The 14,660-nt window shown below is 45.0% G+C and overlaps 11 non-coding genes across 11 annotated transcripts; all 11 read right to left on the minus strand.

Moving 5' to 3' along the window:
• Positions 1–508: 508 nt before the first annotated feature.
• Positions 509–699, minus strand: LOC141191335 (U2 spliceosomal RNA). Its single transcript, XR_012265332.1, has one exon. It is a non-coding gene; the product is annotated as a U2 spliceosomal RNA (small nuclear RNA).
• A 1,117-nt stretch (positions 700–1,816) lies between these two features.
• LOC141188948 (U2 spliceosomal RNA) lies at positions 1,817–2,007 on the minus strand. Its single transcript, XR_012263023.1, has one exon. It is a non-coding gene; the product is annotated as a U2 spliceosomal RNA (small nuclear RNA).
• A 1,121-nt stretch (positions 2,008–3,128) lies between these two features.
• LOC141188949 (U2 spliceosomal RNA) lies at positions 3,129–3,319 on the minus strand. The gene has a single exon (XR_012263024.1). It is a non-coding gene; the product is annotated as a U2 spliceosomal RNA (small nuclear RNA).
• A 1,120-nt stretch (positions 3,320–4,439) lies between these two features.
• On the minus strand, positions 4,440–4,630 carry LOC141188950 (U2 spliceosomal RNA). Its single transcript, XR_012263025.1, has one exon. It is a non-coding gene; the product is annotated as a U2 spliceosomal RNA (small nuclear RNA).
• Positions 4,631–5,750: 1,120 nt separating this feature from the next.
• Positions 5,751–5,941, minus strand: LOC141188951 (U2 spliceosomal RNA). The gene has a single exon (XR_012263026.1). It is a non-coding gene; the product is annotated as a U2 spliceosomal RNA (small nuclear RNA).
• A 1,118-nt stretch (positions 5,942–7,059) lies between these two features.
• Positions 7,060–7,250, minus strand: LOC141188953 (U2 spliceosomal RNA). Its single transcript, XR_012263028.1, has one exon. It is a non-coding gene; the product is annotated as a U2 spliceosomal RNA (small nuclear RNA).
• Positions 7,251–8,370: 1,120 nt separating this feature from the next.
• LOC141188954 (U2 spliceosomal RNA) lies at positions 8,371–8,561 on the minus strand. The gene has a single exon (XR_012263029.1). It is a non-coding gene; the product is annotated as a U2 spliceosomal RNA (small nuclear RNA).
• Positions 8,562–9,683: 1,122 nt separating this feature from the next.
• On the minus strand, positions 9,684–9,874 carry LOC141184544 (U2 spliceosomal RNA). Its single transcript, XR_012259289.1, has one exon. It is a non-coding gene; the product is annotated as a U2 spliceosomal RNA (small nuclear RNA).
• Positions 9,875–10,995: 1,121 nt separating this feature from the next.
• On the minus strand, positions 10,996–11,186 carry LOC141191336 (U2 spliceosomal RNA). Its single transcript, XR_012265333.1, has one exon. It is a non-coding gene; the product is annotated as a U2 spliceosomal RNA (small nuclear RNA).
• Positions 11,187–12,303: 1,117 nt separating this feature from the next.
• Positions 12,304–12,494, minus strand: LOC141188955 (U2 spliceosomal RNA). The gene has a single exon (XR_012263030.1). It is a non-coding gene; the product is annotated as a U2 spliceosomal RNA (small nuclear RNA).
• A 1,120-nt stretch (positions 12,495–13,614) lies between these two features.
• LOC141191337 (U2 spliceosomal RNA) lies at positions 13,615–13,805 on the minus strand. Its single transcript, XR_012265334.1, has one exon. It is a non-coding gene; the product is annotated as a U2 spliceosomal RNA (small nuclear RNA).
• Positions 13,806–14,660: the final 855 nt, after the last annotated feature.

Raw genomic sequence — 14,660 nt, forward strand, 5'->3', positions numbered from 1 at the left:
AGAGGGAGACAACGTTTCAGAAAAGGCATTGTAGCAAACCAAAAAAGAAATTTTAAGCGCAGCAGAGTAACCAGCTCACATACCTGTTAGCTCAGGTGAGTTTAAAAGGCTGCTGTTGATAACAAGGGCATTTGCTAAATAGATGGTGTGTGTGCAACAATATACTGAAAGGTCAATTATATTGTGCAGCTTATCTCACCACCTGTAGTTATTTAGGTGAAAGCTCCAAAATGCTTGCCTAATATGTCTGTTTATCCAAAAGGAAGTATAGAGGGAGAGCTAGATAGATAGCATTGCATTACATTACATTACATGGCAATGCAATGCACAGTTGCTGAAGTTGAACCAAAATGAGCTTGTCATCTGGCTTCTGCAACTTTTAACATGAAAAATCCAATGAGGAGAAGAAAAGCAAAGCCAAAGAGTCCATCCCAAAATCCGACAAACAAGCAAAATGAACAAAAAGCATTGAATTCAATTCTTTCTGATTTTAGAAACTGCATTAAAGAAGGGGTGCACCGGTCCTGGAGATACTGCAATACCAGGTCAATGCGTGGAGTGGACAGAGCAAGCTCTTTTTCCATCTCCCTGTTCTAAAAATCCATTTAATATATGGTCCCCAGATAGGGGACGTATCAGATATTAAACTGATAAGAACAGATACTACACTTGATCTTAGCCAAAAGGCCGAGAAGCAATAACCAGAATTGGTTTCCGACTACGGTGCCACCCAAGGATTCTGAAAAGTCCATTTGTGGAGATGGCCACCTGGACTCCCGTTAAGAAGACATGCTGTCAACCTCTAGATCCCTCACATGCCTGCACTTTTCGGCTTGCTGCTGCTGCAATCCACGCGTTTTAGATCTGCATAACTCCACCTCTTTTAGCACAGTACCCTCAACCCCCGGCTGTTCCCACCCGCCTCAACACCGTTGGAAGGGAGGAGAACCAATTAAGGCGGGGGGGGGGTGGAACGAGCAGCTGTCTACCCTTAGCAGGAGGGTTGCTGATTAATTACCTCTCCTGCTGCTGCTGCTGGCTGTCCAGCAGCAGACTGAAGGTGGCTGCTGCTGTGCGCAGGTATATAAAGGCTCAGAGCCTATTATGACACGCGCAGCCAGCGTTCCATTGCCACATTCCGTCTACTGCAGGCGGGATACCTGGATGGCTGAATGTCACTGAGAAGCTCACAGAGACCGCCATAAGCAACAGTTTAAAAGAATGCCACAGACTAATCAACCAAACTTTTTGGGTTGGTTTCTCTTTTATAGTCTGCAGGCTTTAAATGAAAGAAGTCAGTGTTCCAGCAGAGGGAGACAACGTTTCAGAAAAGGCATTGTAGCAAACCAAAAAAGAAATTTTAAGCGCAGCAGAGTAACCAGCTCACATACCTGTTAGCTCAGGTGAGTTTAAAAGGCTGCTGTTGATAACAAGGGCATTTGCTAAATAGATGGTGTGTGTGCAACAATATACTGAAAGGTCAATTATATTGTGCAGCTTATCTCACCACCTGTAGTTATTTAGGTGAAAGCTCCAAAATGCTTGCCTAATATGTCTGTTTATCCAAAAGGAAGTATAGAGGGAGAGCTAGATAGATAGGATTGCATTACATTACATTACATGGCAATGCAATGCACAGTTGCTGAAGTTGAACCAAAATGAGCTTGTCATCTGGCTTCTGCAACTTTTAACATGAAAAATCCAATGAGGAGAAGAAAAGCAAAGCCAAAGAGTCCATCCCAAAATCCGACAAACAAGCAAAATGAACAAAAAGCATTGAATTCAATTCTTTCTGATTTTAGAAACTGCATTAAAGAAGGGGTGCACCGGTCCTGGAGATACTGCAATACCAGGTCAATGCGTGGAGTGGACAGAGCAAGCTCTTTTTCCATCTCCCTGTTCTAAAAATCCATTTAATATATGGTCCCCAGATAGGGGACGTATCAGATATTAAACTGATAAGAACAGATACTACACTTGATCTTAGCCAAAAGGCCGAGAAGCGATAACCAGAATTGGTTTCCGACTACGGTGCCACCCAAGGATTCTGAAAAGTCCATTTGTGGAGATGGCCTCCTGGACTCCCGTTAAGAAGACATGCTGTCAACCTCTAGATCCCTCACATGCCTGCACTTTTCGGCTTGCTGCTGCTGCAATCCACGCGTTTTAGATCTGCATAACTCCACCTCTTTTAGCACAGTACCGTCAACCCCCGGCTGTTCCCACCCGCCTCAACACCGTTGGAAGGGAGGAGAACCAATTAAGGCGGGGGGGGGGGTGGAACGAGCAGCTGTCTACCCTTAGCAGGAGGGTTGCTGATTAATTACCTCTCCTGCTGCTGCTGCTGCTGGCTGTCCAGCAGCAGACTGAAGGTGGCTGCTGCTGTGCGCAGGTATATAAAGGCTCAGAGCCTATTATGACACGCGCAGCCAGCGTTCCATTGCCACATTCCGTCTACTGCAGGCGGGATACCTGGATGGCTGAATGTCACTGAGAAGCTCACAGAGACCGCCATAAGCAACAGTTTAAAAGAATGCCACAGACTAATCAACCAAACTTTTTGGGTTGGTTTCTCTTTTATAGTCTGCAGGCATTAAATGAAAGAAGTCAGTGTTCCAGCAGAGGGAGACAACGTTTCAGAAAAGGCATTGTAGCAAACCAAAAAAGAAATTTTAAGCGCAGCAGAGTAACCAGCTCACATACCTGTTAGCTCAGGTGAGTTTAAAAGGCTGCTGTTGATAACAAGGGCATTTGCTAAATAGATGGTGTGTGTGCAACAATATACTGAAAGGTCAATTATATTGTGCAGCTTATCTCACCACCTGTAGTTATTTAGGTGAAAGCTCCAAAATGCTTGCCTAATATGTCTGTTTATCCAAAAGGAAGTATAGAGGGAGAGCTAGATAGATAGCATTGCATTACATTACATTACATGGCAATGCAATGCACAGTTACTGAAGTTGAACCAAAATGAGCTTGTCATCTGGCTTCTGCAACTTTTAACATGAAAAATCCAATGAGGAGAAGAAAAGCAAAGCCAAAGAGTCCATCCCAAAATCCGACAAACAAGCAAAATGAACAAAAAGCATTGAATTCAATTCTTTCTGATTTTAGAAACTGCATTAAAGAAGGGGTGCACCGGTCCTGGAGATACTGCAATACCAGGTCAATGCGTGGAGTGGACAGAGCAAGCTCTTTTTCCATCTCCCTGTTCTAAAAATCCATTTAATATATGGTCCCCAGATAGGGGACGTATCAGATATTAAACTGATAAGAACAGATACTACACTTGATCTTAGCCAAAAGGCCGAGAAGCGATAACCAGAATTGGTTTCCGACTACGGTGCCACCCAAGGATTCTGAAAAGTCCATTTGTGGAGATGGCCACCTGGACTCCCGTTAAGAAGACATGCTGTCAACCTCTAGATCCCTCACATGCCTGCACTTTTCGGCTTGCTGCTGCTGCAATCCACGCGTTTTAGATCTGCATAACTCCACCTCTTTTAGCACAGTACCCTCAACCCCCGGCTGTTCCCACCCGCCTCAACACCGTTGGAAGGGAGGAGAACCAATTAAGGCGGGGGGGGGGTGGAACGAGCAGCTGTCTACCCTTAGCAGGAGGGTTGCTGATTAATTACCTCTCCTGCTGCTGCTGCTGCTGGCTGTCCAGCAGCAGACTGAAGGTGGCTGCTGCTGTGCGCAGGTATATAAAGGCTCAGAGCCTATTATGACACGCGCAGCCAGCGTTCCATTGCCACATTCCGTCTACTGCAGGCGGGATACCTGGATGGCTGAATGTCACTGAGAAGCTCACAGACACCGCCATAAGCAACAGTTTAAAAGAATGCCACAGACTAATCAACCAAACTTTTTGGGTTGGTTTCTCTTTTATAGTCTGCAGGCATTAAATGAAAGAAGTCAGTGTTCCAGCAGAGGGAGACAACGTTTCAGAAAAGGCATTGTAGCAAACCAAAAAAGAAATTTTAAGCGCAGCAGAGTAACCAGCTCACATACCTGTTAGCTCAGGTGAGTTTAAAAGGCTGCTGTTGATAACAAGGGCATTTGCTAAATAGATGGTGTGTGTGCAACAATATACTGAAAGGTCAATTATATTGTGCAGCTTATCTCACCACCTGTAGTTATTTAGGTGAAAGCTCCAAAATGCTTGCCTAATATGTCTGTTTATCCAAAAGGAAGTATAGAGGGAGAGCTAGATAGATAGCATTGCATTACATTACATTACATGGCAATGCAATGCACAGTTGCTGAAGTTGAACCAAAATGAGCTTGTCATCTGGCTTCTGCAACTTTTAACATGAAAAATCCAATGAGGAGAAGAAAAGCAAAGCCAAAGAGTCCATCCCAAAATCCGACAAACAAGCAAAATGAACAAAAAGCATTGAATTCAATTCTTTCTGATTTTAGAAACTGCATTAAAGAAGGGGTGCACCGGTCCTGGAGATACTGCAATACCAGGTCAATGCGTGGAGTGGACAGAGCAAGCTCTTTTTCCATCTCCCTGTTCTAAAAATCCATTTAATATATGGTCCCCAGATAGGGGACGTATCAGATATTAAACTGATAAGAACAGATACTACACTTGATCTTAGCCAAAAGGCCGAGAAGCGATAACCAGAATTGGTTTCCGACTACGGTGCCACCCAAGGATTCTGAAAAGTCCATTTGTGGAGATGGCCACCTGGACTCCCGTTAAGAAGACATGCTGTCAACCTCTAGATCCCTCACATGCCTGCACTTTTCGGCTTGCTGCTGCTGCAATCCACGCGTTTTAGATCTGCATAACTCCACCTCTTTTAGCACAGTACCCTCAACCCCCGGCTGTTCCCACCCGCCTCAACACCGTTGGAAGGGAGGAGAACCAATTAAGGCGGGGGGGGGGTGGAACGAGCAGCTGTCTACCCTTAGCAGGAGGGTTGCTGATTAATTACCTCTCCTGCTGCTGCTGCTGCTGGCTGTCCAGCAGCAGACTGAAGGTGGCTGCTGCTGTGCGCAGGTATATAAAGGCTCAGAGCCTATTATGACACGCGCAGCCAGCGTTCCATTGCCACATTCCGTCTACTGCAGGCGGGATACCTGGATGGCTGAATGTCACTGAGAAGCTCACAGACACCGCCATAAGCAACAGTTTAAAAGAATGCCACAGACTAATCAACCAAACTTTTTGGGTTGGTTTCTCTTTTATAGTCTGCAGGCATTAAATGAAAGAAGTCAGTGTTCCAGCAGAGGGAGACAACGTTTCAGAAAAGGCATTGTAGCAAACCAAAAAAGAAATTTTAAGCGCAGCAGAGTAACCAGCTCACATACCTGTTAGCTCAGGTGAGTTTAAAAGGCTGCTGTTGATAACAAGGGCATTTGCTAAATAGATGGTGTGTGTGCAACAATATACTGAAAGGTCAATTATATTGTGCAGCTTATCTCACCACCTGTAGTTATTTAGGTGAAAGCTCCAAAATGCTTGCCTAATATGTCTGTTTATCCAAAAGGAAGTATAGAGGGAGAGCTAGATAGATAGCATTGCATTACATTACATTACATGGCAATGCAATGCACAGTTGCTGAAGTTGAACCAAAATGAGCTTGTCATCTGGCTTCTGCAACTTTTAACATGAAAAATCCAATGAGGAGAAGAAAAGCAAAGCCAAAGAGTCCATCCCAAAATCCGACAAACAAGCAAAATGAACAAAAAGCATTGAATTCAATTCTTTCTGATTTTAGAAACTGCATTAAAGAAGGGGTGCACCGGTCCTGGAGATACTGCAATACCAGGTCAATGCGTGGAGTGGACAGAGCAAGCTCTTTTTCCATCTCCCTGTTCTAAAAATCCATTTAATATATGGTCCCCAGATAGGGGACGTATCAGATATTAAACTGATAAGAACAGATACTACACTTGATCTTAGCCAAAAGGCCGAGAAGCGATAACCAGAATTGGTTTCCGACTACGGTGCCACCCAAGGATTCTGAAAAGTCCATTTGTGGAGATGGCCACCTGGACTCCCGTTAAGAAGACATGCTGTCAACCTCTAGATCCCTCACATGCCTGCACTTTTCGGCTTGCTGCTGCTGCAATCCACGCGTTTTAGATCTGCATAACTCCACCTCTTTTAGCACAGTACCCTCAACCCCCGGCTGTTCCCACCCGCCTCAACACCGTTGGAAGGGAGGAGAACCAATTAAGGCGGGGGGGGCGGTGGAACGAGCAGCTGTCTACCCTTAGCAGGAGGGTTGCTGATTAATTACCTCTCCTGCTGCTGCTGCTGGCTGTCCAGCAGCAGACTGAAGGTGGCTGCTGCTGTGCGCAGGTATATAAAGGCTCAGAGCCTATTATGACACGCGCAGCCAGCGTTCCATTGCCACATTCCGTCTACTGCAGGCGGGATACCTGGATGGCTGAATGTCACTGAGAAGCTCACAGAGACCGCCATAAGCAACAGTTTAAAAGAATGCCACAGACTAATCAACCAAACTTTTTGGGTTGGTTTCTCTTTTATAGTCTGCAGGCATTAAATGAAAGAAGTCAGTGTTCCAGCAGAGGGAGACAACGTTTCAGAAAAGGCATTGTAGCAAACCAAAAAAGAAATTTTAAGCGCAGCAGAGTAACCAGCTCACATACCTGTTAGCTCAGGTGAGTTTAAAAGGCTGCTGTTGATAACAAGGGCATTTGCTAAATAGATGGTGTGTGTGCAACAATATACTGAAAGGTCAATTATATTGTGCAGCTTATCTCACCACCTGTAGTTATTTAGGTGAAAGCTCCAAAATGCTTGCCTAATATGTCTGTTTATCCAAAAGGAAGTATAGAGGGAGAGCTAGATAGATAGCATTGCATTACATTACATTACATGGCAATGCAATGCACAGTTGCTGAAGTTGAACCAAAATGAGCTTGTCATCTGGCTTCTGCAACTTTTAACATGAAAAATCCAATGAGGAGAAGAAAAGCAAAGCCAAAGAGTCCATCCCAAAATCCGACAAACAAGCAAAATGAACAAAAAGCATTGAATTCAATTCTTTCTGATTTTAGAAACTGCATTAAAGAAGGGGTGCACCGGTCCTGGAGATACTGCAATACCAGGTCAATGCGTGGAGTGGACAGAGCAAGCTCTTTTTCCATCTCCCTGTTCTAAAAATCCATTTAATATATGGTCCCCAGATAGGGGACGTATCAGATATTAAACTGATAAGAACAGATACTACACTTGATCTTAGCCAAAAGGCCGAGAAGCGATAACCAGAATTGGTTTCCGACTACGGTGCCACCCAAGGATTCTGAAAAGTCCATTTGTGGAGATGGCCTCCTGGACTCCCGTTAAGAAGACATGCTGTCAACCTCTAGATCCCTCACATGCCTGCACTTTTCGGCTTGCTGCTGCTGCAATCCACGCGTTTTAGATCTGCATAACTCCACCTCTTTTAGCACAGTACCCTCAACCCCCGGCTGTTCCCACCCGCCTCAACACCGTTGGAAGGGAGGAGAACCAATTAAGGCGGGGGGGGGGTGGAACGAGCAGCTGTCTACCCTTAGCAGGAGGGTTGCTGATTAATTACCTCTCCTGCTGCTGCTGCTGCTGGCTGTCCAGCAGCAGACTGAAGGTGGCTGCTGCTGTGCGCAGGTATATAAAGGCTCAGAGCCTATTATGACACGCGCAGCCAGCGTTCCATTGCCACATTCCGTCTACTGCAGGCGGGATACCTGGATGGCTGAATGTCACTGAGAAGCTCACAGAGACCGCCATAAGCAACAGTTTAAAAGAATGCCACAGACTAATCAACCAAACTTTTTGGGTTGGTTTCTCTTTTATAGTCTGCAGGCATTAAATGAAAGAAGTCAGTGTTCCAGCAGAGGGAGACAACGTTTCAGAAAAGGCATTGTAGCAAACCAAAAAAGAAATTTTAAGCGCAGCAGAGTAACCAGCTCACATACCTGTTAGCTCAGGTGAGTTTAAAAGGCTGCTGTTGATAACAAGGGCATTTGCTAAATAGATGGTGTGTGTGCAACAATATACTGAAAGGTCAATTATATTGTGCAGCTTATCTCACCACCTGTAGTTATTTAGGTGAAAGCTCCAAAATGCTTGCCTAATATGTCTGTTTATCCAAAAGGAAGTATAGAGGGAGAGCTAGATAGATAGCATTGCATTACATTACATTACATGGCAATGCAATGCACAGTTGCTGAAGTTGAACCAAAATGAGCTTGTCATCTGGCTTCTGCAACTTTTAACATGAAAAATCCAATGAGGAGAAGAAAAGCAAAGCCAAAGAGTCCATCCCAAAATCCGACAAACAAGCAAAATGAACAAAAAGCATTGAATTCAATTCTTTCTGATTTTAGAAACTGCATTAAAGAAGGGGTGCACCGGTCCTGGAGATACTGCAATACCAGGTCAATGCGTGGAGTGGACAGAGCAAGCTCTTTTTCCATCTCCCTGTTCTAAAAATCCATTTAATATATGGTCCCCAGATAGGGGACGTATCAGATATTAAACTGATAAGAACAGATACTACACTTGATCTTAGCCAAAAGGCCGAGAAGCGATAACCAGAATTGGTTTCCGACTACGGTGCCACCCAAGGATTCTGAAAAGTCCATTTGTGGAGATGGCCTCCTGGACTCCCGTTAAGAAGACATGCTGTCAACCTCTAGATCCCTCACATGCCTGCACTTTTCGGCTTGCTGCTGCTGCAATCCACGCGTTTTAGATCTGCATAACTCCACCTCTTTTAGCACAGTACCCTCAACCCCCGGCTGTTCCCACCCGCCTCAACACCGTTGGAAGGGAGGAGAACCAATTAAGGCGGGGGGGGGGGGGGGTAGAACGAGCAGCTGTCTACCCTTAGCAGGAGGGTTGCTGATTAATTACCTCTCCTGCTGCTGCTGCTGGCTGTCCAGCAGCAGACTGAAGGTGGCTGCTGCTGTGCGCAGGTATATAAAGGCTCAGAGCCTATTATGACACGCGCAGCCAGCGTTCCATTGCCACATTCCGTCTACTGCAGGCGGGATACCTGGATGGCTGAATGTCACTGAGAAGCTCACAGAGACCGCCATAAGCAACAGTTTAAAAGAATGCCACAGACTAATCAACCAAACTTTTTGGGTTGGTTTCTCTTTTATAGTCTGCAGGCATTAAATGAAAGAAGTCAGTGTTCCAGCAGAGGGAGACAACGTTTCAGAAAAGGCATTGTAGCAAACCAAAAAAGAAATTTTAAGCGCAGCAGAGTAACCAGCTCACATACCTGTTAGCTCAGGTGAGTTTAAAAGGCTGCTGTTGATAACAAGGGCATTTGCTAAATAGATGGTGTGTGTGCAACAATATACTGAAAGGTCAATTATATTGTGCAGCTTATCTCACCACCTGTAGTTATTTAGGTGAAAGCTCCAAAATGCTTGCCTAATATGTCTGTTTATCCAAAAGGAAGTATAGAGGGAGAGCTAGATAGATAGCATTGCATTACATTACATTACATGGCAATGCAATGCACAGTTGCTGAAGTTGAACCAAAATGAGCTTGTCATCTGGCTTCTGCAACTTTTAACATGAAAAATCCAATGAGGAGAAGAAAAGCAAAGCCAAAGAGTCCATCCCAAAATCCGACAAACAAGCAAAATGAACAAAAAGCATTGAATTCAATTCTTTCTGATTTTAGAAACTGCATTAAAGAAGGGGTGCACCGGTCCTGGAGATACTGCAATACCAGGTCAATGCGTGGAGTGGACAGAGCAAGCTCTTTTTCCATCTCCCTGTTCTAAAAATCCATTTAATATATGGTCCCCAGAGAGGGGACGTATCAGATATTAAACTGATAAGAACAGATACTACACTTGATCTTAGCCAAAAGGCCGAGAAGCGATAACCAGAATTGGTTTCCGACTACGGTGCCACCCAAGGATTCTGAAAAGTCCATTTGTGGAGATGGCCACCTGGACTCCCGTTAAGAAGACATGCTGTCAACCTCTAGATCCCTCACATGCCTGCACTTTTCGGCTTGCTGCTGCTGCAATCCACGCGTTTTAGATCTGCATAACTCCACCTCTTTTAGCACAGTACCCTCAACCCCCGGCTGTTCCCACCCGCCTCAACACCGTTGGAAGGGAGGAGAACCAATTAAGGCGGGGGGGGGGGGGGTGGAACGAGCAGCTGTCTACCCTTAGCAGGAGGGTTGCTGATTAATTACCTCTCCTGCTGCTGCTGCTGGCTGTCCAGCAGCAGACTGAAGGTGGCTGCTGCTGTGCGCAGGTATATAAAGGCTCAGAGCCTATTATGACACGCGCAGCCAGCGTTCCATTGCCACATTCCGTCTACTGCAGGCGGGATACCTGGATGGCTGAATGTCACTGAGAAGCTCACAGAGACCGCCATAAGCAACAGTTTAAAAGAATGCCACAGACTAATCAACCAAACTTTTTGGGTTGGTTTCTCTTTTATAGTCTGCAGGCATTAAATGAAAGAAGTCAGTGTTCCAGCAGAGGGAGACAACGTTTCAGAAAAGGCATTGTAGCAAACCAAAAAAGAAATTTTAAGCGCAGCAGAGTAACCAGCTCACATACCTGTTAGCTCAGGTGAGTTTAAAAGGCTGCTGTTGATAACAAGGGCATTTGCTAAATAGATGGTGTGTGTGCAACAATATACTGAAAGGTCAATTATATTGTGCAGCTTATCTCACCACCTGTAGTTATTTAGGTGAAAGCTCCAAAATGCTTGCCTAATATGTCTGTTTATCCAAAAGGAAGTATAGAGGGAGAGCTAGATAGATAGCATTGCATTACATTACATTACATGGCAATGCAATGCACAGTTGCTGAAGTTGAACCAAAATGAGCTTGTCATCTGGCTTCTGCAACTTTTAACATGAAAAATCCAATGAGGAGAAGAAAAGCAAAGCCAAAGAGTCCATCCCAAAATCCGACAAACAAGCAAAATGAACAAAAAGCATTGAATTCAATTCTTTCTGATTTTAGAAACTGCATTAAAGAAGGGGTGCACCGGTCCTGGAGATACTGCAATACCAGGTCAATGCGTGGAGTGGACAGAGCAAGCTCTTTTTCCATCTCCCTGTTCTAAAAATCCATTTAATATATGGTCCCCAGATAGGGGACGTATCAGATATTAAACTGATAAGAACAGATACTACACTTGATCTTAGCCAAAAGGCCGAGAAGCAATAACCAGAATTGGTTTCCGACTACGGTGCCACCCAAGGATTCTGAAAAGTCCATTTGTGGAGATGGCCACCTGGACTCCCGTTAAGAAGACATGCTGTCAACCTCTAGATCCCTCACATGCCTGCACTTTTCGGCTTGCTGCTGCTGCAATCCACGCGTTTTAGATCTGCATAACTCCACCTCTTTTAGCACAGTACCCTCAACCCCCGGCTGTTCCCACCCGCCTCAACACCGTTGGAAGGGAGGAGAACCAATTAAGGCGGGGGGGGGGTGGAACGAGCAGCTGTCTACCCTTAGCAGGAGGGTTGCTGATTAATTACCTCTCCTGCTGCTGCTGCTGGCTGTCCAGCAGCAGACTGAAGGTGGCTGCTGCTGTGCGCAGGTATATAAAGGCTCAGAGCCTATTATGACACGCGCAGCCAGCGTTCCATTGCCACATTCCGTCTACTGCAGGCGGGATACCTGGATGGCTGAATGTCACTGAGAAGCTCACAGAGACCGCCATAAGCAACAGTTTAAAAGAATGCCACAGACTAATCAACCAAACTTTTTGGGTTGGTTTCTCTTTTATAGTCTGCAGGCATTAAATGAAAGAAGTCAGTGTTCCAGCAGAGGGAGACAACGTTTCAGAAAAGGCATTGTAGCAAACCAAAAAAGAAATTTTAAGCGCAGCAGAGTAACCAGCTCACATACCTGTTAGCTCAGGTGAGTTTAAAAGGCTGCTGTTGATAACAAGGGCATTTGCTAAATAGATGGTGTGTGTGCAACAATATACTGAAAGGTCAATTATATTGTGCAGCTTATCTCACCACCTGTAGTTATTTAGGTGAAAGCTCCAAAATGCTTGCCTAATATGTCTGTTTATCCAAAAGGAAGTATAGAGGGAGAGCTAGATAGATAGCATTGCATTACATTACATTACATGGCAATGCAATGCACAGTTGCTGAAGTTGAACCAAAATGAGCTTGTCATCTGGCTTCTGCAACTTTTAACATGAAAAATCCAATGAGGAGAAGAAAAGCAAAGCCAAAGAGTCCATCCCAAAATCCGACAAACAAGCAAAATGAACAAAAAGCATTGAATTCAATTCTTTCTGATTTTAGAAACTGCATTAAAGAAGGGGTGCACCGGTCCTGGAGATACTGCAATACCAGGTCAATGCGTGGAGTGGACAGAGCAAGCTCTTTTTCCATCTCCCTGTTCTAAAAATCCATTTAATATATGGTCCCCAGATAGGGGACGTATCAGATATTAAACTGATAAGAACAGATACTACACTTGATCTTAGCCAAAAGGCCGAGAAGCGATAACCAGAATTGGTTTCCGACTACGGTGCCACCCAAGGATTCTGAAAAGTCCATTTGTGGAGATGGCCTCCTGGACTCCCGTTAAGAAGACATGCTGTCAACCTCTAGATCCCTCACATGCCTGCACTTTTCGGCTTGCTGCTGCTGCAATCCACGCGTTTTAGATCTGCATAACTCCACCTCTTTTAGCACAGTACCCTCAACCCCCGGCTGTTCCCACCCGCCTCAACACCGTTGGAAGGGAGGAGAACCAATTAAGGCGGGGGGGGGGTGGAACGAGCAGCTGTCTACCCTTAGCAGGAGGGTTGCTGATTAATTACCTCTCCTGCTGCTGCTGCTGCTGGCTGTCCAGCAGCAGACTGAAGGTGGCTGCTGCTGTGCGCAGGTATATAAAGGCTCAGAGCCTATTATGACACGCGCAGCCAGCGTTCCATTGCCACATTCCGTCTACTGCAGGCGGGATACCTGGATGGCTGAATGTCACTGAGAAGCTCACAGAGACCGCCATAAGCAACAGTTTAAAAGAATGCCACAGACTAATCAACCAAACTTTTTGGGTTGGTTTCTCTTTTATAGTCTGCAGGCATTAAATGAAAGAAGTCAGTGTTCCAGCAGAGGGAGACAACGTTTCAGAAAAGGCATTGTAGCAAACCAAAAAAGAAATTTTAAGCGCAGCAGAGTAACCAGCTCACATACCTGTTAGCTCAGGTGAGTTTAAAAGGCTGCTGTTGATAACAAGGGCATTTGCTAAATAGATGGTGTGTGTGCAACAATATACTGAAAGGTCAATTATATTGTGCAGCTTATCTCACCACCTGTAGTTATTTAGGTGAAAGCTCCAAAATGCTTGCCTAATATGTCTGTTTATCCAAAAGGAAGTATAGAGGGAGAGCTAGATAGATAGCATTGCATTACATTACATTACATGGCAATGCAATGCACAGTTGCTGAAGTTGAACCAAAATGAGCTTGTCATCTGGCTTCTGCAACTTTTAACATGAAAAATCCAATGAGGAGAAGAAAAGCAAAGCCAAAGAGTCCATCCCAAAATCCGACAAACAAGCAAAATGAACAAAAAGCATTGAATTCAATTCTTTCTGATTTTAGAAACTGCATTAAAGAAGGGGTGCACCGGTCCTGGAGATACTGCAATACCAGGTCAATGCGTGGAGTGGACAGAGCAAGCTCTTTTTCCATCTCCCTGTTCTAAAAATCCATTTAATATATGGTCCCCAGATAGGGGACGTATCAGATATTAAACTGATAAGAACAGATACTACACTTGATCTTAGCCAAAAGGCCGAGAAGCAATAACCAGAATTGGTTTCCGACTACGGTGCCACCCAAGGATTCTGAAAAGTCCATTTGTGGAGATGGCCACCTGGACTCCCGTTAAGAAGACATGCTGTCAACCTCTAGATCCCTCACATGCCTGCACTTTTCGGCTTGCTGCTGCTGCAATCCACGCGTTTTAGATCTGCATAACTCCACCTCTTTTAGCACAGTACCCTCAACCCCCGGCTGTTCCCACCCGCCTCAACACCGTTGGAAGGGAGGAGAACCAATTAAGGCGGGGGGGGGGGTGGAACGAGCAGCTGTCTACCCTTAGCAGGAGGGTTGCTGATTAATTACCTCTCCTGCTGCTGCTGCTGGCTGTCCAGCAGCAGACTGAAGGTGGCTGCTGCTGTGCGCAGGTATATAAAGGCTCAGAGCCTATTATGACACGCGCAGCCAGCGTTCCATTGCCACATTCCGTCTACTGCAGGCGGGATACCTGGATGGCTGAATGTCACTGAGAAGCTCACAGAGACCGCCATAAGCAACAGTTTAAAAGAATGCCACAGACTAATCAACCAAACTTTTTGGGTTGGTTTCTCTTTTATAGTCTGCAGGCTTTAAATGAAAGAAGTCAGTGTTCCAGCAGAGGGAGACAACGTTTCAGAAAAGGCATTGTAGCAAACCAAAAAAGAAATTTTAAGCGCAGCAGAGTAACCAGCTCACATACCTGTTAGCTCAGGTGAGTTTAAAAGGCTGCTGTTGATAACAAGGGCATTTGCTAAATAGATGGTGTGTGTGCAACAATATACTGAAAGGTCAATTATATTGTGCAGCTTATCTCACCACCTGTAGTTATTTAGGTGAAAGCTCCAAAATGCTTGCCTAATAT

Source organism: Phyllobates terribilis, unplaced genomic scaffold (genome assembly GCF_046119375.1).
Source record: "Phyllobates terribilis strain yellow unplaced genomic scaffold, ASM4611937v1 Scaffold_40__1_contigs__length_11209783, whole genome shotgun sequence".
Classification (NCBI taxonomy): Eukaryota; Metazoa; Chordata; class Amphibia; order Anura; family Dendrobatidae; genus Phyllobates; species Phyllobates terribilis.